The 24,389-nt window shown below is 40.7% G+C and overlaps 1 protein-coding gene across 4 annotated transcripts in view; it reads right to left on the bottom strand.

Moving 5' to 3' along the window:
- Positions 1-24,389, bottom strand: part of cdkal1 (CDK5 regulatory subunit associated protein 1-like 1) — a 281,165-nt gene that overhangs the window by 125,664 nt on the left and 131,112 nt on the right. The window lies entirely within an intron of this gene.

Raw genomic sequence — 24,389 nt, 5'->3', positions numbered from 1 at the left:
ATTATTATTTTATTTTTTTACTATTTAATTTGTAAAAATGTGTATACACACACACACACACACACACACACAGGAAAATATTTAGTATACACATCCAGAAATGCATACACTATTATACATTGTACATATATTTATTAGTTTCAGGTTGGCCATTCTTGTATTTTGCTCGTTTGTGTTGTTGTGTTTGCACATCTCTGTTGCTTGTGGGGCTCGCACACAAGAATTTCACTCGCATGTGCTGTGCCAGTGTGCCTGCACATGTGATGTGACAATAAAAAGTGATTTGATTTGATTTGGTGGTCACAGGTTCCCTCCTCACAATTGGCACATAGCGGGGGGTGAGGTGAATCAGGTTATGATCTGACCTACCAAGTGGGGGGAGGGAGGAGGAGCTGTATGCATCCTTGACGTTAGCATACAGTAAGTCTAAAGTTTTCTCTCCCCTGGTGGGACAGTCCACATATTGTTTGAATGTTGGTAGTGTATTGTCCAGTGATACATGGTTGAAGTCACCCGAGATCACAATAAAGGCACTCGGGTGCTGAGTGTGTAGCCGAGCTATGGCAGAGTGGATAGTGTCACATGCAGCTGTGGGGTTAGCAGAGGGGGGTACATAAACAGCCACCAAGATGACGTGAGAGAATTCCCTGGGTAAATAATACAGCCTGAGTCCAACAGCACACAGTTCAGTGTCCGGGCAACAAATCCTTTCTTTGATTGTTATGTTGGCAGGGTTACACCACCGGTTGTTAACTAAAACAGCAAGCCCACCTCCTTTACGCTTACCGCTAGCGATGCTGTCCCTGTCCGCCCGAACAGTGTGGAAGCCTTCCACGGAAGCATTCTCATCGGGAATGTCCTGGTGTAGCCATGATTCGGTGAAACACATCAGGCTACACTCTCGGTATTCCCTCTGACTCCGTACCAGTGCTGAGAGCTCGTCGATTTTAATTGCCAACGATCGCACATTACCCATCACGATAGACGGCAGACACGGTTTAAACCTCCTCCTCGCTTCGAGCCTCCGCTGTCTCACCGTCACCTTTTTTCTTCTCTTCTGTCCTTGACCTCTGCATCCCCGATGTGTTTTCCTCCAAATTTCAGCTGGTACTTCTGCGGGCCTGGCCAGCGAACCGGCCGGCATCAGGGCGATCAGCTGATCTCTGGAGTAAACAGTCCGTGCGTGTAGGAGATGTGCCGCGGTCCCGTTCCTTGATAAAAGTAACAGTTCCACGGCCACCAATTGTATGATTCTACAGAAAATCAATTTTTAGAATTTTTTTTCCTATCCAATCGTTGACTCAAATATATTTCTCCTCCACTAAACTACCAGCAACTATGGCGGATAGGTAAACTGGACACACAGGAATGGTGGTTTTAAATATTTCCTACTATATTTCTTTTTCTCTAAATACATTATTTGAATTGCTGTAAACATGTTACAGTATACACATGGTAGAAAAGCATGTGAAACAGAGGGCAACCACGTTTGGTTGCTTTAAACAAAACATTCTGCTAGTTGAATATTTGGTTGATAATTTATTCAAAATTTAACACAAATAATGTGACAGCCTAAAGCATAAGCATGTGCACACCCTTGTTTTCATCACGGTAGCTCAATGTTCACACCATGTTTAGCTATGTGTTGCTTTGAGTCACGGAAAATGTGCTTAATGTAGTGTCTGCAATCTAATAAATATTAGCACTTAGGGGGTTTCTCTGACCCTGCACATTTGCAAAAAAAAATAATATATAACAAATGTCTACAAAGAAGAAAACACCACAAATCAGGCCTGGTCTACGACTAAGCTATAAGTTTGTGAACTTGGTACCTTTGGTCAGACCGATCACAATTCCCATCTCTTCTTGTTTCTCATGGAGACCAATAAAAAGACTGATTATAAATATGCACAAACACACTTCGGGTCCCTCCAAAGAGAGATGAGTGTCAACACAGACCCAACGTGGATCGATAGATTTCCTCTTAAGTACATTCAATCTGTGCGTGCCCAGAAATTCATATGGAGGGCAGCGAAAAGAGTCAAGAGAGGCTACATATAAATGATGTGTAATCAATATTATTACAACATAACTGTAAATTGAGTGATTTCCAAATTAGATTCATACGAGCAAACTAGATTTATGCAATGAATATAATGCCAAACTAAAAGACAGCAACATATTAAGATATTATTTTTAAAATACCAATTTGTATTTATTTCAATAAAACACTTTAAAATGACTCAGTATATAAAATCCTCACATGTGGAATAACACGTTTAAAAGGTCCAAGAGGAATTCGTGCTTGTAAACACAAACCATGTCTTTTCCAATAAATCATTAAGTTCTTCATCATATGAAAATATACACACACGAAAAACACACAACCATGCAACACTTCTGTACTGTGGGTCTGACTGGAAGGCCCGTCTGACCTTCAGTCACATCAGTCCCTCCCCTATCCTACTCCATCATCCACTACCCCCTGGCTGTCTGCCTCCACAGTAAACCTCCCCACCCACCACTACACAGTAAAAGATTCTGGGGCAGATGTCAGGAAAAGCAACTTGAGAAATTAAATGATGAATGTGGAAGGAGAGGGAGAAAAGCGAGCGCTCGTGTTGTGAGACTGAATTAAGCAAAAAAATTTGCTGGAAAAAGAAGAAGGGGGGAAACATTTTAGTTTAGGGATAACGGATAGATTTGTTAATAGAAATCCATTTACTCCATAAAAAAATTCCGTTCTTCTGAATTTTCATATGAAAGACATTTAAGGATTCAAACGGTACACAGAGTACGTAATTATTAGTTTAATCGGCTAACAAGTAAATATGTGTGATGTCACTTCACAATTTCATTTAATTCATCTGATATTTACGTATTCAGCAGCTTTCACAAACATTTCTAAACTTTACTAAGAAACATTTTTATACATCAAGAAGCTTCACACACGTATTCAGTCTCCACTGCACACATTATCACACTGCAGCCTATGCACAAACACCACACACAGAGTTTAATTGCAGTAATTAAGCAGCTTAGTTTAGAGCAACAACTGTTGATGTGATGCGTGGGTGTCTTGGCAGGTAGCATCATCATCACGGATTAACCCAACACACACACACACACACACACACACACGCGGGTATATGCAAATATCTCTCAAGCATGTTTACACCAATTACATGCATGTGTGCATGCTGCACATGCATGTTTGGTGTACGTGTGTGTGTCGCGTGCATAAGTGAATATACATGCATAGCTTTAATTAAGAGCCTACACAATCCTTTAAAAAACAACAACACATCAGCTTTAACCTACTTTTGAATAGTTTACGAACTGCAGGCATGACCTTCTGTGCACGTCTATGCATAACGCAGAGCGTCTCAATACATCAAAGCTTGTTTGTATGTGCACACATATGTGCACACGTGATGTCACGGAAGATATGGGTCAGACACACTATATGGATATATCAAAAGTAATTGGCAAGGGAGCTCCAAGTATAATGTTTATGTGCCTATTGTTTCTATGTGTGTGACTGTAACAGTGTGTTTATATGAATACAAACAGAGTAATGGGGGAAAGATGACACATATGCACGCTTGTCTTTTCTGTGTGTGTCTGTGTGTACTTGTAGAAGCTACCTGTTTTCCAAGATGATGAATGACTACACATGAGAGGATTGGGACCAAAAGCAGCCCTTTAACTGCCTTAAGTGCTTCACGACAGTGTTGCTTCCACTAAAATACGAGGAGTTCAGTGAATTAATGGGCAGGGAAAGATGGAGGTGGGAACTATCTGAGGATTTTTTTATTTTTTTGCTGAAGTTTCATAATCATGTAGCATTAAAACATAAATATACCAAGGGGACAAGATTTAAAGACCACAAAAAAGAAATATGTTAATGAGTTAGCAATCAATCACAAGTAACTCGTAAAAGTTTCATGCAGCCTGACAGCCAGTACGAATGTTTAAGTGTTCAAAAAGTAATGACACAAAAATAATTTAAACGTTTGATGTTTGAATGAATTTAAAAATATCCTGACACCTGTGCAATTTAGATATTCTTTTGCATTTTTCTCCTATTTTCCTGTTATTGACACCCAATTACAATTTGGCATGAGGAAAAATGTGTAAAGGGCATCTGTGAGCAATGCATAATATGAGAAATTACATCTAATACCAAAATAACAAACATGTACAATGAGTGTCTTATATTTCTTTTTCATATGGTTGCAATGGAGTGCATGAGCCTTAACAAGACAGTGATGCAAGAAGCCCAACAACTGATATACTTTAGGTAAGACTCAAAACGTCTGTTTGCATGATTGTGACAAACCATAGTGCCATTCCTTCAACAGTGAACTCTACACACAGTAGTTTGTGAGAGTCAGGAAGCAATTTTCTCGGTATGTTCTCAAGGCAGGGTTATACGTTCAATTAAGTCATTATCAGCCCTCTTATAATACCAAAATATATATTTAAGCATGTTACTACTAACTATGTCATTGTATAAAACCCACAGGTGCTGCAGGGGTAGATGTAATTTCTGTCAGAGACTCCAAGAACTGCAAAACAATAAGACCATTAGACACACACACACACACACTTTTTAACCATGAGAATAACATATGGAAATTTGTCCATATTAAAAAGTCATTGAGGTTTGTACTGGTTAATATCAGCTGTCAAGAAGTTAGCATAATGGACAAACATACACACACATAAATATGTATAATCACATATACTGTATATACATATGGTCATACAGGACCCAGTGACATACAAACACACCAGACTTTTTACAGCTGTGTTATTAATCAGACATAATAAGGCTTAATTCCATTCATTTCAATGGTGCTGACCTAATTTCTTGGTTTGTGTGCGCGTGTGTGCACGTGTGTGCATGTGCGGGCATTAATGTGATAAATAATTATAGGTCCGGTCAGTATTTATGCTAATATATTCATGACACCTGCAGGCATGATGTTTGTGTTTGTTAATTCATTGAGCCAGTTTATGCGGTGTGTGTGCGTGTGCCTTTGGAATTAGTTACTGTAGCAAGCCCAAAAGAACTTTGCACTCTGTGTGACCCTGTGTGAGTGTTAATTAATAAAGCAACTCTAATAAGTATTCAGTGCATTTGCAGCTGTGTTTTAAATATTTGCAAATGTATTACTGCGTTATTCTGTGTCATATGTGTTAACTGAGCGCTACATTGCACAATATTATGTTATGTAAATACTTGCATTTTCATGAGGCACCAGTTCTGTATTAAATCCGTTAAAAAGCTGAGGTCCATACAACAGAAAGAAATGTATAGTTCAATAACTCTATTCTCAAAGAACCAAGGCCATAATGTGCTTTTTGGGCAGAGTAGTCAAAGGCAGGAACTGACTGGTCCCAGTAAGAATAGACAGTGAAAACCAAAGGCCAAAGCTTTTCAGGGAACGATCTTCAATCGCAACCACATGTTTGAACATGCATAGACATTAGTGTTTGCATCCTTTTTGTCCACAACTTATGCTGCATAAGTATCCATAGCCATAGTTTGCAGAGAGATTACATTGGCAGACAAGGATATACATAAAAAGTAAAGTGCAAGTCCACAAGAAGGGGTCTGATTTTCAGTTCTTAGAAACCTGCAACCCAATTGAAAAAATAGAAAATGTAAAAAATAAAATAAAACATTTGAAAGTTTTGTTTTTTGTTCACCTGTTAACCCTGAGGGGTGTTTCTGAGGTTCCTGCTTGGAAATGAAATGCCCAGACAAACTATCTCAGTATCAAAATACAGCTGCAACTTCATCAGTTTATCAGAGTTGTAAGCATCACAGCAGATGCCTTTGTGTCAAAGTAACTGAGGATAAAACACAGAAAAATATAAAGGAGCTTTTCCTTATATATCTGTGAAGGTTCTCAGTCATCCAGGTGGTCGTAGTCTAAGGAGCTTGGAAAGAAAAGTGTCTGGACTTATTTAAGTGTCTTGAAGACGTCTCACCTCTCATCCGAGAAGCTTCTTCAGTTCTAAGGTCAAATGGTGGAGAGTCCCAGATATAAACCCAGTGGGAGTTTCCCCCCAAAGAGGGACAAAAGGACCCCCTGATGATCCTCTAATCGCATGAGCCGAGGTGTGAAACTGGGTGTGGGTCCCAATCAGCCAGGGCTTCGGGTGAGCTCATTGGGAAACCTGGCCCCACCCTATCATGTGATTTCCTGAGATCAGATGGCCCAGGATGTGAGTGGGCGTTAAGGCGTCTGGGACGGGATCTCAAAACTGGATTATAGATGGCAGACAGTTGGTGTCGTAAACCACCGCCTCTGTTCAAAGATGGTCGCTCACAGTGGACGTAAATGGCTTCTTTCACTCCTCTTTCAAACCATCTGTCCTCTCTGTCCAAAATGTGAACATTGGCATCATCGAAAGAGTGACCTTTGTCCTTTAGATGCAGATGAACTGCTGAGTCTTGTCCCGTGGAGGTGGCTCTTCTATATTGTGCCATGCGCTTGTGAAGTGGCTGTTTGGTTTCTCCAATGTAGAGGTCTGAGCATTCCTCGCTGCACTGTACAGCATACACCACATTGTTGAGTTTGTGTTTTGAAGTTTTGTGTTTGGGATGAACCAGTTTCTGTCTGAGCGTGTTGCTGGGTCTGAAGTACACTGGGATGTCGTGCTTGGAGAAAACTCTCCTGAGTTTCTCTGATACACCGGCTACATAGGGGATGACAATGTTGTTGCATCCGTCCTTCTTATCCTCCCTCGGTGTCTTTTTTTAAGCATTTTGTAATTTTTTTGGTATTGAATGGCAGAAATTAGGTTTTCTTGTCTGAGGTCATTTTGGTGGGGAAAAAAGACAACATTCGGCCAACAACATTAATTGGTGCATAATTAATTGTTGGATCCAGAAATTGTTTACTGTGAGTTGCATCTCAGATAGAGCTCATTGCAACAAAGGCTACTACTGCAGAAAACTAAACGTCTAGAAGCAAAGTAAAACAAACATCTTGCTACATACAGTTTTAGCTACTAGGCAAGTAGCTTTACAGTTAAATTGCCCCCCCCCCACCCAAATACACACAGACACAAAAACATGCAACGGGGGGTCGAAGGGAATCAGGCACAGGGTTTTCTGCAAAGTGACAGATGTGGCGACAGGCTGTCCAGTCAAGCAGAAACGCTCAACAACTTGTTTAGCCGAAGACCTGGAGTGACAGTGACTGTGGCTAGAGAGAGAAACGTGTCAGGACAGACAGAAACACACACAGGAGAGGAAAGCATACAAAATACCGTTACTCCACTATTGGAGTCAAGAAACACAAACTTCGTCTTAAACATACCGGTACTTTTTGCTATTAGCAAAAAGTGATCCAGTCTCTCTTTGGGGTTCAAACCAAAGAGGAAGAATCAGGAATACCACTTCCCTACATTGAATACACACTCCTCTTCATGCACACAGTTCCCAGTCTCTACTCACTGCACACCAGAAGGTCAACCTTCCCCCTTCTTCCTGTGACTTCAGCTGTGGCCAGTATTTCAGCACTTTTTAGTAGAAGCGCATAATTTTTCTGAGATGTTAACTCTGAGGTTTACAGTAGGTCTAATCAGCACTAAAAGGGTATGAGCCGCTTTGTGAAGGCTTCGATAACGTCTTTTATACTCAGAGAGGGAAAAAATTTATGATAAGGAAAAAATCAGCTGTCACTGATGATTAGCATTTTTCACCATTTTTAGCAAAAAGACAAAACTTTACTGCTTTTTTTTCCCCAAAATGACACCGATCTGCTGACTGCTTTTAATTATCCTACTGGATATTTTAATTGATTAATTTTATATGTAAATAAAACCTCTGTTTTTCTTGTTACTATGCAACATTTGATCGTTTTAAACTATTAGAGCTTCTTCTGAACTTTTTTTTTTTTTTTAATGCTTTGGAGTCATGCATTTGGGTCTGAGTCATGAAAGCACAATAGCAATAACTCCATATGAAGCCATTTCACCTAAGTGAAGCAATATCCTCTTGATTAACACAAAGTTATGTGCTAAAATGTGCTTCTGTTTGGCAAGAGTAATGAGACCACAAGAACTACTGAGGCTAAATACTGCACTGCCACCAGAGGCAGGCAAAACTAAACACACAGATGCATGCTGAAGACATGTCCTGACATGTACAGAGCTTGTGTTTGTGTGTGTGCAACTCATGCAATTAAAAAAGCATTCTCTTTTCTTCCTTGCCAATGGAAACTGCTCTCACTGCAGGAAGTGATAGTGTATTCCATAAGATCAAACAATTTTAAGCGCTGCTGTCTTGTATTCCATCGTCTCCCCTTATCATTTTTCTTTTTAATGATTCATATCTCTTCTTGCCGTTATACATCACTGAAAGCTCTTCTCTTCTGTTCTTTTCACCTTTATCTTTATATCACTTTCTCCAGCAATTTGCTTACTCTTTTCAGCCACTTTAACTATTCAACAGCATCGCCTAATGTGCAGTCATTCCTGTCAAAATAGAGTCCCACACAAAAATCTTCTTTTAATATTATAATGCTCTAAAACGTTCAAATCCATATCATATGCCACAGTATTCATTCAGTATACCTATACTGAATATATTATACCTCTACCTCACCAATCAAAAACTGACATTAACTGGAATAAAACAAGCATCAAGAAAGCTAATGTATAGTTAGTGCCCTGAGTCAAAGATCTAAGTAAATAAATAAGTATGTTTTGTAAAATGGAACTTCTTATCACTCAAAGAAATAATACAGCTTAACTAAAAGATGACTTTCGAAATGCCCCCTTTGTCTGTACTAACTAACATCACATGGTTTATGTTTGTTTGGCGGTGAACTACTCAAGTTCCATCATATTAAAGTCGAAAAATTCGTAACTCTTCTTCTTTTTTTAAACTCCCAGTGTCGGAAAGATAAATTATCACTGCTATTCTGTGCATCAGCAAACAGAAAAAAATGTTTGCACTACAACTGCTGTGGTTTAATGCTCAGGTTAAAGTAAATTATTGGTAATAGATAGTCATGTAATCCATGATTTTATTTAAAAAAATAAACATTTTATAACGAATAGTGCAGAAGAATTCTTCAACCTTAGTCTTAAAAAAGAAGTCTGTTTTGCATCAAAAGAAAGCCTGCTTGGTTTAGTCATCAATGGCACCTCCCCACCCACTTCTATGATTTGCATACTGTGCACGAACATGCCATCTGATAACACCAAACATTAAATATTCACAACGAGCAGGCAAGAGCTCATTATTTGAGCAGCATATTGGTTGCAGGTTGGGTTGCCTTGAACCATCACAGGATTTAAGAAATAACCTAAAAAAAATTAACTAGAATACACTTCATTTTTAACTGTTTACAATTTAAAGCTCTTTGAATGACTTTGTGTTACCTTTCATTTTCGAACCTTAGTACAATAAGTGTGGTGAACAGACCTGTGCTTTTTGCCCCGAGTCAAATCTTACTGGTTCAACTGGCGTCTTGTTGCAGTTTGTTCGAACAAAGTAATTCCGATGGTGAGCAAAAGAACTGAATCAATGTCCTTTTTTTAAACCTTTCTTTAAATACAAATGAAAACACTTGGGATTACGAGTCTCTTGCTAGCACATAGTCTAACATAAGCAAGTGAAATGCAGTGGTTGTTTTGACAGTGAAGTCTGATGACTCATCAACTAATTTAGTTCAGTTCAAATAAACTACAGGTATAAAAATGCCCTAAGAATTAGCTGGCTGTGTTATGTCCTGGTTCTACCACCATTTAAAGCATAAATTTGATGGTTTGTATCTAACTGTGTTGCCATAAAGCAGGGCTTTACGAACGTGTAAAGCCACTGCCAGTACTGCTGGTAGGAATGTTGGTGACTCTTCATTGAACAGGAACGCTACAATTTAAATTTGATCAAGTGTTTTTGATGCTAAAATGACAGCTCAGACATAAACCTGAGGGATGAAGATTGAGTAAAGATGATGATCAAGTTTTCTGCCTTTTTCTATCTGCCAAACAATGACACATCCAACAGAAGATGCTTTGGAACAGTAAATGCGATGGAGTAAATATTTTTGAACTGCAGTGGGACAAGACAAAGGTTGTTTATCGAGGGGCAATGCCATGTACAACCTGAAGCACAAAGAGTTTGAGCTAAAACCGTTTGAGGGAACATTTCCTAGAGGACACATTCAGTAGTTTCCAGCATTTGCAAAATATTTCTGTGAGCAAGCTTCGGTTATGTTTGCGTAAGTATGTGCATCAGCTGTCTACCCTGTAGCCCCTTCATGTCACCCGACACCAGGAGCTCGTGGCTATAACAACGGGCAGACCACTATGTGAGAACTGCTTCCTGCAGGGGGTGTGAAGAGACCCCCTGATGGTATCAAAATATATTTTAGAGAAGGACAAACACAAACGTATGCACAAATACACAAAAACTACACTAAGTTATAAAAAATAAAATAAAATAAATTCCACTTAGAAGATGTGGGTGTACTTTTGTAGAATGACTGTACATGAGGACATGTTTCCTAAAGAAAAAAAATGAATATGACACAAGTCTACACCAGTTTACTTATAAAACTATTCTTATTTTGCCTGATTTGAGCAGCTTGACAGTAGTAGTTAGATAAAATTAATAAGTGATTGAATGTATAAATATGTTTGTTATATGTGAGTCTGAAGCCATTAAATTTAACATAACAGCACTAAAACAGCTAAAATTGTAATTAATAAATTATATCACGAATCCACAACACAGCTTCATCCCAATATGGATCATTTAAAATTAATTTAAAACTGAAGACTAAATAAACAAACTTCAGGGCTAATGTTTCTCTCTTGGTTTTTCCTCATTCCTTAAGCTAAATGGGAAAGAAATAAGTTGCTGATGATGTGTCTCTTTAGGAATAAAATGGGTTTTAGGCTTTTCATAAGCAATGTTAATACACACAAGTTAACACAGGTTGGAAATTAGGCAGTAAACTGATACCAATGAACAACAAGACTAAAAAACTAAAAAGGTTATAGTTGTCAAGTGAGAACACATTCTTAAAAATGTAAAAAGTTTTTAAAAAAAAAGAAAAAAAGACTCTGAGACAAAGAAATGTACACAACAAATCGACAATGGGACACGAGGAAGACTGTGCCAGTGACTGATGAAGAGGGAAGATCAAAGAAGTTGTAATGACAGGGTGAGAGAGCAGAGTCGGTAAAGAAAAAGACGAGTAAACAGAGCCATTAGTGAGTGCGAAGTGATGGAACGATCCAGGCAGAAAAACAGCTGCACACATCATTTCTCTGTCTTTCACACGTAATGAGTTGCACTGATCACAAAACATGATGTGGGTTTCATGTTAATTACAGGTAAACTACCAATTAATTGTGATGTGTTAAGTGGATGGATGTGTGAAGTGTGTATGGAAAAAGATAGGAGGCCAATAACCTGCTTTGGTAACCAAAAACTTCTGTTTGCATGGAACACTTCTGCAGACAGACTGTTTATATTTTTTGTGGGCCATGGGGAGGAAAAAAAGCAGTGAAGTTAAAGCCTGAAGTTGGAGTCTGTCAGTCGCCTAATAGCTATAATGGGAAATAAGAGTAAAATGCATACATTTAACGTAAAGAATCTTTCCACATTTAAAAAAGTGTTGAATATGCTGAACTAAGCAGTTTAGCATATTTCAGCTTTTTGGTTTTACATCACTGAGAATCTCATCTGTGCTTTTTGCAGATGATGTGGTACTGTTGCGTTCATTGGGTGGCGGCCTCCAGCTCGTACTGCAGAGGTTCGCAAAGAGTGTGAAGCGGCAGAAATAAGGATCGGCACCTCCGAGCCTGAGGTCATATTCCTCAACTGGAAAAGTGAGTTTAAATATGTCAGGGTCTTGTCGATGAGTGAGGGGAGTGGGATACTGACAGACTGATTGGGTCTGTCGCTTTGAAGACGGAGCTTATCGTAAAAGTGAAGCTGTCGATTTACCGGTTGATGGACGTCCCTATCATCACCTATGGTTCTGAGCTTTGTGTTGTTACTGAAAAATGAGATCCTGGAATTTAGCATTTTTAGTTCTGTTCAGTCATTAAAGAGGGCCTACTCGTCCACATTAAAAGGACCCGGTAGAGCTTGTTTAGGCATTTGAGAAGGATGCCACCTGGGTGCTTACTGGGAGAGGTGTTCTGGGTATGTCCTATTTAGAGGAGGCCAAGAGGCAAACATAGGACATCCTAGAGCAGTGGTGTCCAAACCCAGGCCTAAAGGGCCAGTGTCCTGCAGGTTTTAGATGTGTCCTTGATCCATCACAGCTGATTCAAATGGTTAAATTACCTCCTCAACATGTCTTGAAGTTCTCCAGAGGCCTGGTAATGAACTAATCATTTGATTCAGGTGTGTAGACCCAGGGTAAGATCTAAAACCTGCAGGATACGGCCCTCGAGGTCTGGAGTTGGCCAAGCCTGTCCTAGAGAGATTACATCTCTTGGTTGGCCTGGAAACACCTCAGTGCTCTGCCGAACAAGCTGTGGATGTGGCTGGGGAGGTATGTCTGGGCTTTTCTGCTTAGGCTGCTGTCCCCATAAACCAGAAGCAGAGGTGGGTGGGTGGAAAAACCAAAGCACTTACAAGCTACAGAACCAGAAGACTTCCCTGTTGACCTGGTGGAAACCGAAGTTCAAGTTTAAGGACCAGTAAATTTTCAATTTGATATCCTTTAAGGCAAAACACATTGCCTATTTAAAAAATTAATTAATTAATTAAACTCAAAAACACAGGCCACAATCTGATAATGATGTATTTATTCACATATTTATTTTTGTGTACAGAACAGGAAGTCGTGGGTCCAATATCAGGTGGCTATGCTGGAAGCCCTAAATAACAGAGACCAAGTCAGGGGACTAGCTAATGATTTCCCAGACCTATGCTTGCTTTACTGTTGTGTTTTATAAAGACAGATGTTATATGACAAGCTGTTCTTCAGTTTAATTATCATAAAGTAAGAAAAAGGGCTTCTCTCCACTTGAAAATTATAAACAATAAAGATGGAAGGGAAAGTGCTTATTGCGAATAAAAACACCCTAAATGAATCTGTTGCTGTGCTGCTATAAACAACTTCGTACTCAACTTTCACTCATCTTAAGCGCTCTTCCCACACAGAAATCCATCTGACACAAATATGCCACACGGTAAAAACTTTAAGCCCTCAGGATATCTAAAAGGCTTTTTGTTTTTTTGTGACACTCACAAAAAGCTTACAAAGGAACTGTGTAGATTAAACAGCCCAATTAATCTCAGATTCTTCTGCCTTTAAACCTCCGAGACAAGACTTCAAAGCAGACAAACTTGAGGACTTGAGCCACTTGCGGCTTTTCCTTTGTTTCGTTTTGCACTGGGACTATGGAAACAACCTTGTGGTTTTCACAGGCTTTCCAGTAACACTCGACTGAAAAATGATTTTGTTTTTTCCCTTTAATTAAATCTCAGGTATGACACTAGGTAACAGGGCATGATCTGGACTCAACTGATCATGTAAATCAGTATCCACCATCATACATGACTGTTTTTCATAACTCCTTGTACCAGAACAGAGTGATGAAAGTATGAAAACAGCAGCAGAATAAGTAATAAATTAACTAAAGTCATGCTGTGATATGATGTAATTAAAAGCTAAGGCCAAAAAACCCCAAAAAATTCAAACCAGTACTTTTTTGTTTTTTTGCCACCATTACAGAGCTTGACTAAACATGAAAGATCACAAGGGAAATGAAAAGATGATTGCCCCCCACCCCACCCCAAACACACTGCCACCACGAGGAAACAAAATAAGAAAACATGAAAATAACTTCTTTAAGCGGGAAATCATTCCGAATATTTATAAATGGTAAATGGTAAATGGCCTGTATTTATATAGCGCTTTACTAGTCCCTAAGGACCCCAAAGCGCTTTACATATCCAGTCATTTCTTTTCCAAATATTTATTTATAAGTGACTTATGTATGTATGTATATATGTATATATTGTACTATTCTTAGTTAGCGTATTGTCTGTCTTGTCTTAATGTTGGTTTAAAATGGAGCACTGTAACAAAAAATAATTTCCCCCAGGGATCAATAAAGTATTCTGATTCTGATTCTGATCCACCCATTCACACACACATTCACACACTGGTAATGGCAAGCTACAGTGTAGCCACAGCCACCCTGGGGCGCACTGACAGAGGCGAGGCTGCCGGACACTGGCGCCACCGGGCCCTCTGACCACCACCAGTAGGCAACGGGTGAAGTGTCTTGCCCAAGGACACAACGACCGAGACTGTCCAAGCTGGGGCTCGAACCGGCAACCTTCCGATTACAAGGCGAACTCCCAACTCTTGAGCCACGATCGCTCATTTATAAGGCTACAATAACAAAGAAAGAGGGTGTCACGTAATTTGTTGTCTTTTGTGATTCACATGGACTAACAAGGAGGAAGTCGGCAAGTAAACAACATCAACAGTAGTGCGCTTAGCTGCTTGGGAAAGGGAACCCACACACATACAGAGAGAGAGGCACGGGCACATTTTTTTGGCGAGAAGGAACTAAAAGCCAAATGTGAGTCAGAGGACTTACAGCAGTTAAGACACAAGCTGACTCTCAGAGTGTGCGAGAGACAGTGTGGGCATGTGTGCAAAGCTCTACAGACAATAACAAGACCAGTGAAGCAAGCGCATGGTCTGCGTGCTTATCCAAGTGTCCTACTGCCACCTATTGATTGAGAAGGGAACTGCTCCCCCCCTCCCCCCACACAGTCCTCCACAGCAGTTAAATACAGTATCACACGCTGACTTCAAAGTGACAGAGAGTAAAAAATTAATTAATAAAAGACAGATTGAGCTGAGGAGGCATGGAGGGAAGATAAAGTGACCTATGAGGAAAGAGACGTGAGAAAAAGGAAAAGGAAAAAATAACATGGACTCAAACAACTCTAGAATATAAATAATCTTGTATGAAAGTCTCATACAAGTGTAGCAACAATTGTTGCCAGATTAAATTATAATGTACATTTAGTAGTACAGAGAAGGATCATCAAGTGTAGTTTTTGCTTACTTTGTTGTGTTTTTTGTCAAAGTACGTTATGGTGAAGTGGAACAGGAAGAAGAGAGGTGTGGACACGAGTTCACAGAGTACAGAGCAGATGGTGTCTGCTGGACTTACACAATCGCACATACACACTTGTGCACACAGATACACAACACGCTGGTGACATAATAGCAGCGTGCCAGGTGTGTGGTTGGTGGCCTGCAGTGTGGCATTGACTGCGAGTTTTGTGTGTATGTGCCCTCTTTGTGTGAAATGGGCCCCCTATTCACTACTCTCTGCTGCCAGCTTGGCACTAAATCACAGGACAAGATGCTACACACACGCACGCACACACACACACACACACACACACACACACACACACACACACACACCACCCTCTGCTGTCTTTTTTGTCCAGACTAGGGAAAGAATTAAAAGAGGTCAAATAAGAATGCAGAGGCAACAACACAAGTGAAGGACAACAGCAGTTTAGCTGCACCGGAAGAACAAAATGTCACAAAGATGTTTAATATGGTATCACAAGAGAGATTTAAAAAAAGAAAAAAGGAGAAAAGAACCAATCCCTCGCCTTCTTCTTTAGTTTCAGCAGCTTTCAACTCTTCTGGTGTGAGCGCACAGCAACACACTCCAATACACGCACAACACACTAACATGTCCGCGATAATGAGCAGTTTCATTTCGCACATACAAATCATGATGTAATTGGCTCTTCACTATCTTATTCTAATAATCAAAAAATAGATAAATAATCTTCTTTCATGGAATTTCTTTTACTGTTGGCCGTTACCGACACTGATATGAAAATCAGTTATTCATTTTTAAATCGATGGTTATTTTAGACACGTGAAACATGAACAGATTTGTTATAAGCTGTTACTTATGAGTCGTTATGAAGATGATGTGTCGACGGAGTTTGAAGAGAAACTTGTTTGTCTCTTTCGACAAGTTTGGGATTACTTGTTCGTGCTCTGCTCAGATCAGCCGGTTGGTTTATCTGCATCACTCCAAAGATGTGTTACCAACAGAGATGTCGCCTCTTGTGCAGTGGTTCCCAATCCCCGGGCCACGGACCGGTACTGGTCTGTGAGTTGTTTGCTACCAGACCGCGAGAGTTGAGGCTCAGGTGTGAAATTTATGGTTTTCAGGTTTTTATTTTTTCTCGTTTTTCTCGTTAACTCAGTTTCCTTCGGTCTTTCCCCAAATCTTCCTTTTTTGGGTACCAGTACTGATTTTATTTCTTGTATTTATCTGCTTAAAGGCCGCTCCGTGAAAATATTGTCGGACATAAACCGGCCCGTGGCACAAAATAGTTTGGGGACCGCTGCTCTTGTGGACAAACTATGCAACATCAACACTCATAACACGCTTTAAGAGTGTTTCTCCCGGCTCCTCCTTGAGCTGCGTTCACGCTGGAAGTGATTTGCAACAACGTGACAACCAGGCAAGAAAATGAAGCAACTACCAATGAGAGGGAAGGATACTGGTGATTGACATAAAGGAGTAAATACATCAGAGGGTCACCTAGACAGCCAGAGCCTGGAATATCTGCAAGTGGCAAGCAGTCAGCTTCAAAGTGACATGTGGTGAACAAATTGCGCCCATCGAGTAAAGAGATTTACTTTCTTCATTTTCATTTATCGACTGTTATAAATTCAGATACCAATACATTAGGGGTGCAACGATACTCGTGTCGATACTGAACCGTTCGATACAATGCTTTCGGTTCGGTACGCATATGTATCGAACAACACAAAATTTTTAATTTATTTCATCAACTTCTGACGATGCTGTCTGTGTTGAGCACTCAGTGAATCTGCGTTCGACTACTTCGCCTAGGCTGCACTGTTGAGTGCAGATCCACTGAGCGCAGCGCAAGCTAGCAAGACAGAAGCTAAGCTCGTTGAGAAATGGCAACTGCCTCAACGCTACCCGAAACTGAACCTCCCCCACCCTCATTCAGATCTGGCCTTTGGAACTATCTTGGTCTTCATGTGACGTATGACCCTGAAGGTAAGCGCGTCATGAACAAAAGTAAAACAGTATGTCGGATGTGCCACGCAATGCTCAATTGGTGGGAACTAGTGCGTTAGCGCAGTTAGCTTGTTAACGTGTTGACGCCGTCCAGCCCCACGCACGGGGCGATCCGCGGTAGCTCATTAACGGAGATTTGCCGTGTTATGGCGTTAATGTCATTTTAACTAGATTAACGCTGACAGCACTAGTGGGAACACAACTAGCCCACATTTCTCTGTAATAAACTCTCTTTTCCAAAGACAAGTGATTCCTCGATCAGATAGATTTATTTTATTTTATTATTTTGTTTTTTCAGCAACATTAAATTTAAAAACTGTGCTTTTGAGTTAAAATAAATATTTATAATTTTAATAAATGACAAATTAAAAAGGCATGAACATTTTTTTGTATCGAAAAAATATCGAACCGTGACACCAAAGTATCGAACCGAACCATGAATTTTGTGTATCGTTGCACCCCTACAATACATGTGAAAGTAACTAATATAGGGGGATATAGATACACGGTCAGGCTCTATTAATTACACCAAAATGTTACACAGATTAATTGAATTGACATACTGAGGCTAACTATATTTTTAACAAGGATTAGACCACTTTTCTATCAAATACTTTTTGTCATCAACACAAAACAGCAGACAAATGTTAAGCATATTAAAACTGTTTGTTCTAAAGGAGTTGTTAGTTTGTCTTTTATTCGTGAAATCTGGTAAACAAACTCCTGATCTCCATGCAGAGGTAAAGATCTCCAATCAAAACCACAAATCTCACGAGGAGTCTCACACACTGCTTCATATGTACACTGAGAAGTATATAACAATGTCACAGAAGTGCAAAGGAGCTTTTCCTGATTTAGCCGGATTGATGAGTTTCCAATAGTTAAGCTCTCAGCATTTCCCCGTCTGCTGCACAGACCATTACACCGGATCTTTAAAAACTGTATTCCATACAGCTGAGATTTCCACGTCTGTGCTTTAATTTGCGTTTTGCTTCAGTTAAACATGCAAACAAACACCAAAACAGACCTGACAACCAATCAAATCGAGTAACTATTGTTATTAATTCTTCGTGTGTCGTTATCTGAGCTCTAGTGCATGTGTTCATGTGTGATTGCAGTCTTTAATCAGTTTGCTTGCTCCACAACACCCAGAGTATGAGAAACTGTTGCCAGAGCCTGAACGATTACTCAGTAAGAGCACACACAGAGGAACCTCCACATCTCAGTGAAAAATATCAGCAAGCTATCGGCCTGGTAGCGATTTAGAAAATCCATTTTTAGCTTCTGTGAGAGGGCTTTCTCTGTGAATAATGAATGCAAGTGCCTCCACACAGGAAATTTGTGTTACCGCTTGCATGCTCAGCAGTTTTCCACATGCTCTTTCTAATAGACGACTCTTTGGTGACTCAACTATGATCAATGCTCTCCCATCAATATTTCAGTCTTGCGGTTTGTTCACTTCCAGTGTGAGTTTTTATTTAATCTCCCTACCTCCCTCCCTACCATCTACATGTTTACAATTTACATTACATACCCATCTGTATCTATGCACATATTTTCATCCATTTTTGACCTTGTGAGTCTGTTAATTTATAGCTTTCTTTTGGTTTTCTCTGTAAAACGTTGCACTCACAACTCCACAGCCTTTGCAAGAAATGTATTGAGCCAAGCAGCGGCGCAAAGGTGCAATTCAAACGCACAAAACTTTAGCTTGAACACCTGACTTAGATGGACCGCTCACCCATAGAGGATCGTTCCTGGCAAACTTTGGCAGCCCTGTCTGTCCATGTGTCACATAGCTGCAGCGGCAGAGGTAAACATGAGCTGACACCTGTCACAGATGTTGGAGCTAGCCAACAACCTAGCCCACATATCTGCCCGTCTATCTGTGGCTATCTGTCATATGTCATCCAGCTGGAACCAAGGAACTAAGCAGTGCCATTTCTGCTAATATCTCTTTCAACGCTGATGCCAGGAGTCATGTGGGGGGAAAGCAGATGATATCTTTTTGTGGGTGTTATATAGTTCAATACTTTGCTTAGAATTTTACGGCCGTTGTTCAAGCCCTTCTAAAATGTGTAAAGCTTTTTCACCACCATACAACTCCAATATTACATATATACTTTCTGAACCTGAAAGAAAAAGAGCTTTTTTTTTAAAGTATGTATGCTATTGTGAAACCTCCTGATATTACAAGGAAAAAGTAAAATCCAAATGAATATTTTATTCCGTATTCTATTCAAATACAAAATAGCCCGAGGCATCCAGGCAGCAAACAGAAGCATCAGCCGACTGCCTTTGTAGTCGTTATTGACTCGAGACAGTCCAGAGCCTCTGCTACACTCACACCACAAGCCTTTGTGCTCAGATGTTTTGCTCAGACTAGATTGTTTTATTTCTTTTTTCTAAATTTGGTCGTTTGCGTCATTCCTGAAATTTGTCCACTATCAGAGTTTAGCGGGAACTGGTTACGTCTCTGAACTGATACACATGGATGAAAAGAACAATAACAAAGATGTCACATGCACAGCGCTGTCATACAGAAGTATGCACGAAGGCCACTAAAGTCAGCAGATAGTCTTTCATGTATAAGCTGATGTGCAAGGGCCATGCATATTTATGGGGATTAACATATTAATGCATAATCAGGAGTTGCAGAATTGTTATATGAGTGGCATTACTAAATAAGATATTTTAATTCAGGATGCCACTGGCTACTTAAAACTACACTTCCCAGCTTGTCTCTCAATCACTCAAGTATGGAAAGAAGACTTATCTTTTTTGCTTAGACGGGGAAATGAGATAAAAGTCATGAGAATTCTGGCTTGCCTGTTCAGACTGAGAGACCTTAACATAACAGTCTCAGAATCAGGACTGGAAAGATCAGATCCCATTCTGTTTGGGCTTGGGAACTGTCTTTGTTTTTCTCTGAAAGACCAATCCCAAAGGATCATTAGTCAGAAATGAAAGAAGTTATTTCCGCTTGAAAACTTATGACCTCATAATAAAGGAATTAAAGTTGAGAATTTCACTCTGCTGCTCAGCATCACTATAAATGTCTGAAAGAAGGCTGAAAGTCTATATATAAATTTGATATAGCAGATAAATCTCTCTAAATTCTTCCTAAACAACCAAAAGTCATTCGTCATCCAACTTAAATAAACTTCCCTACTTATTTTCACATGAGCACAATGGCTCACATCAGAAATGGCACTAAGATCACACTCAAGCCACAAACTATATATTACAGCTCAATAAAATAAATTAAATCTCTCTATTCTATTTTATTCCTTTTTTAAAGCAATGCTAACACAAAACCGTCAATCTGATAGTATTATATTAGATAGGCAATACAGAAACAATTTCATTTCACACACTTTTTGCAAGATTCAAGGATATTCAAGAAGTTTTTAAGGATTTTCCAGCACAGGAACAAGCCCTTTTAGAATTTAGCGCATCAATCATTTGTACGTGGGAGAAAAGCACCAGCTGGTAGTTTTAGAAAAAAAAAGAAGAAATATTGGTGATAGGAGGTTTCATGTCGTGTGTTTTCATTATGCCAACACCAGCTAGAGCCAAAAATTCAAGCTGTGTTGTGATTGCTGAGACGCATGTCACACGCTAATGTAGTGTGTCATGTGGGAATGATAGCAGTGTGTCTGTATCTATGAAGCGTCACATCCTGTTTCAGACAAGGCCATTTCAAAAACACCCTACTGACAGACAAAAATGACAAGGCGTCTGCCGCAGTGGGGGTTGAGGAACGCAACAAAAATAGAGTTCTCTCTGCACGGCCCCGGCACCTCCCTGTCACACCGACTACTCGTCTCCCATCACACTTCTCAGGGGCAGAATATCTGCAGGTCTCAGAGCTTTAAGCTATGAAACGTCTTTCTTTCTGTACAATCACTGTTAAATGAGACTGTAAATGGGTTGTACACAAACTGTGACACGTGATATGATACTTCATGTAACACAGGGTGTCAAACTCAATTGCACAGGGGGCCAAAACTCAAGGCCCACTTTAGGTCGCGGGCCAAACAAGATAAACATTTATTGAACACACTAAAACAATGTTTTTTAAACATAAATATGAATAAAAACAGACAGGAATATTATTCCAGATTAAATAAACTTGAAAAAATAAACTTTGACAGGTGCAGTTCAGCAAAGTCTGCTGACTTGGTTCAACATTACTTGGCAACAGGGAAAGTGAGGCAAGTTGCACTGGTGCATTTGTGACAGCTTCACTTTTTTCACCGGACAGCACCGGCGCTCCATCTGTTGTAAGTCCAACAAGTTTGTCCCAGGGCAGTTTCATGTCGGTTACACTTTGACATACGTTTTAAAAAATGTCTTTTCCTGTCGTTATCCCGTGTCTCTGTAAACATATATTCAGTCACCCACTGGTGCTGAAAGGCTCTGCTGTAAGAATCAACTTTTCTCTCCACCATTGTGAGCAGCTAGCTTAGCAATAACAGAAGTTTGACTTGATTGACGCGGGAATGTTCTCAGTTAGCCTAGCGTTCAGCAAGGAGGCTACAGCGCTGCATTATGGGATCTGTAGTTTGTATATTACTAGCGCCTCATATCGCCAGGCTACAGCGCTGCATTATGGGATCTGTAGTTTGTATATTATTAGCGCCTCATATCGCCAGGCCATGCATAACAATAATAGTATAACAATAATTTTTTTTTATATATATATATATATATTTATATATATATATATATATATATATTTATATATATATATATATATATATATATATATATATATATTTATATATATATATATATAATATAAGACGATGTCAGAGGAATTGGTGCACAAATTATCATCACTCACAGATCAGTGCTGTCGCTCTCTATACACAGTTCGCACGATTGCAAAGTGAAAGCAAAAAAACAAGCGCAAATTCAAACGCGATTTCAATATGTCACATATTGACAGTGGCTCACCGATGCCAATGACATAATTACCCAGCTACATTTCTGAAAGAATGCAAAAGCATTGACATATATTTTTCCTACAATAGCCCGACGGGCAGGGAAGAGATAGATTTTGGTAGCCCGACTGAAAAAATCGCTAGCTCCGGGACGTCGGGCTAGCGATATTGCGAGCCCTGTATCTGATTGAGGAATCACTCATCTTTGGAAAAGAGAGTTTATTACAGAGAAATGGCTCTTTCCAAAATAAAAGCTATACTATCCGCTTCTTCTGGGCTATATTCTCAGCAGCATAAGGAGAATCATGTGCTAACAGCTGTCTAAATGACTCGGCTAAAGTTAGTAGCATGCTTGCTTGTTTTTGTCTGCTTCCACTTGTCTTTGCACTAGGATGATGTCGGCGTAAATGTGCAGTCATATTCGTTGTGTTCCCACTAGTGATTTCAGGTTAATCTCGTTGAAATGACCATAACGCCACAACACGGCAAATCTCCGTTAACGAGCTACCGCCGATCGCCCCGTGCATGGGGCTAGACGGCCAACACGTTAACGAGCTAACTGCGCTAACACACTAGCTCCCACCCATGTAATTGAGCATTGCATGGCACATCCAACATACTGTTTTACTTTAGTCCATGACTCGCTTACCTTCAGGGTCATACGTCACATGAAAACCAAAATAATTCCAAACACCAGATCTGAATGAGGGTGGGGGAGGTCCATGTTGCAAGGAGAGCGTAACTTCTGTCTTGCTAGCTTGCCCTGCGCTCTTCCTTCTGACTATGCTGTCTGTGTTGAGCGCTCAGTGGATCTGCGCTCGACAGTGCAGCCTAGGCGGAGTAGTCGAACGCAGATTCACTGAGCGCTCAACACAGAGCGCTCAGTGAATCTGTGCCGAGTATAACCTGGAAGTCCCGAGGTCAAAATGGGAGATGCCCCCAAGGGTGGTGGAGAATGACCGAGCTAAGATCCTGTGGGACTTCCAGATACAGACGGACAAAATGGTGGTGGCTAACCAACCGGACATAGTGGTGGTAGACAAACAGAAGAAGACGGCCGTAGTGATCGATGTAGCGGTTCCGAATGACAGCAATATCAGGAAGAAGGAACACGAGAAGCTGGAGAAATACCAAGGGCTCAGAGAAGAGCTCGAGAGGATGTGGAGGGTGAAGGTAACGGTGGTCCCCGTGGTAATCGGAGCACTAGGTGCGGTGACTCCCAAGCTAGGTGAGTGGCTCCAGCAGATCCCAGGAACAACATCGGAGATCTCTGTCCAGAAGAGCGCAGTCCTGGGAACAGCTAAGATACTGCGCAGGACCCTCAAGCTCCCAGGCCTCTGGTAGAGGACCCGAGCTTGAAGGATAAACCGCCCGCAGGGGCGTGCTGGGTGTTTTTTTTTTAAATATATATATATATATATATATATATATATATATATATATATTACTATTACCACTCGCCTAGCTTGGGAGTCACCGCACCTAGTGCTCCGATTACCACGGGGACCACCGTTACCTTCACCCTCCACATCCTCTCGAGCTCTTCTCTGAGCCCTTGGTATTTCTCCAGCTTCTCGTGTTCCTTCTTCCTGATATTGCTGTCATTCGGAACCGCTACATCGATCACTACGGCCATCTTCTTCTGTTTGTCTACCACCACTATGTCCGGTTGGTTAGCCACCACCATTTTGTCCGTCTGTATCTGGAAGTCCCACAGGATCTTAGCTCGGTCATTCTCCACCACCCTTGGGGGCATCTCCCATTTTGACCTCGGGACTTCCAGGTTATACTCGGCACAGATGTTCCTGTACACTATGCCGGCCACTTGGTTATGGCGTTCCATGTATGCCTTGCCTGCTAGCATCTTGCACCCTGCTGTTATGTGCTGGATTGTCTCTGGGGCATCTTTACACAGCCTGCACCTGGGGTCTTGCCTGGTGTGATAGACCCCAGCCTCTATGGATCTTGTGCTCAGAGCTTGTTCTTGTGCTGCCATGATTAGTGCCTCTGTGCTGTCTTTCAGTCCAGCTTTGTCCAGCCACTGGTAGGATTTCTGGATATCAGCCACCTCCTCTATCTGCCGGTGGTACATACCGTGCAGGGGCCTGTCCTTCCATGATGGTTCCTCGTCTCCCTCCTCTTTCTTGGGTTTCTGCTGCCTGAGGTATTCACTGAGCACTCGGTCAGTTGGGGCCATCTTCCTAATGTATTCTTGGATGTTCGTTGTCTCATCCTGGACTGTGGTGCTGACACTCACCAGTCCCCGGCCCCCTTCCTTCCGCTTAGCGTACAGCCTCAGGGTGCTGGATTTGGGGTGAAACCCTC

The sequence above is a fragment of the Copadichromis virginalis genome, linkage group LG11 (genome assembly GCF_057382275.1).
Source record: "Copadichromis virginalis isolate Kocher_CV1m ecotype Utaka linkage group LG11, C_Virginalis_male_GT1.1, whole genome shotgun sequence".
Taxonomy (NCBI): domain Eukaryota; kingdom Metazoa; phylum Chordata; class Actinopteri; order Cichliformes; family Cichlidae; genus Copadichromis; species Copadichromis virginalis.
Note: the sequence above shows the minus strand (reverse complement) of the source record. Positions and strands in the feature narration are given on the sequence as shown.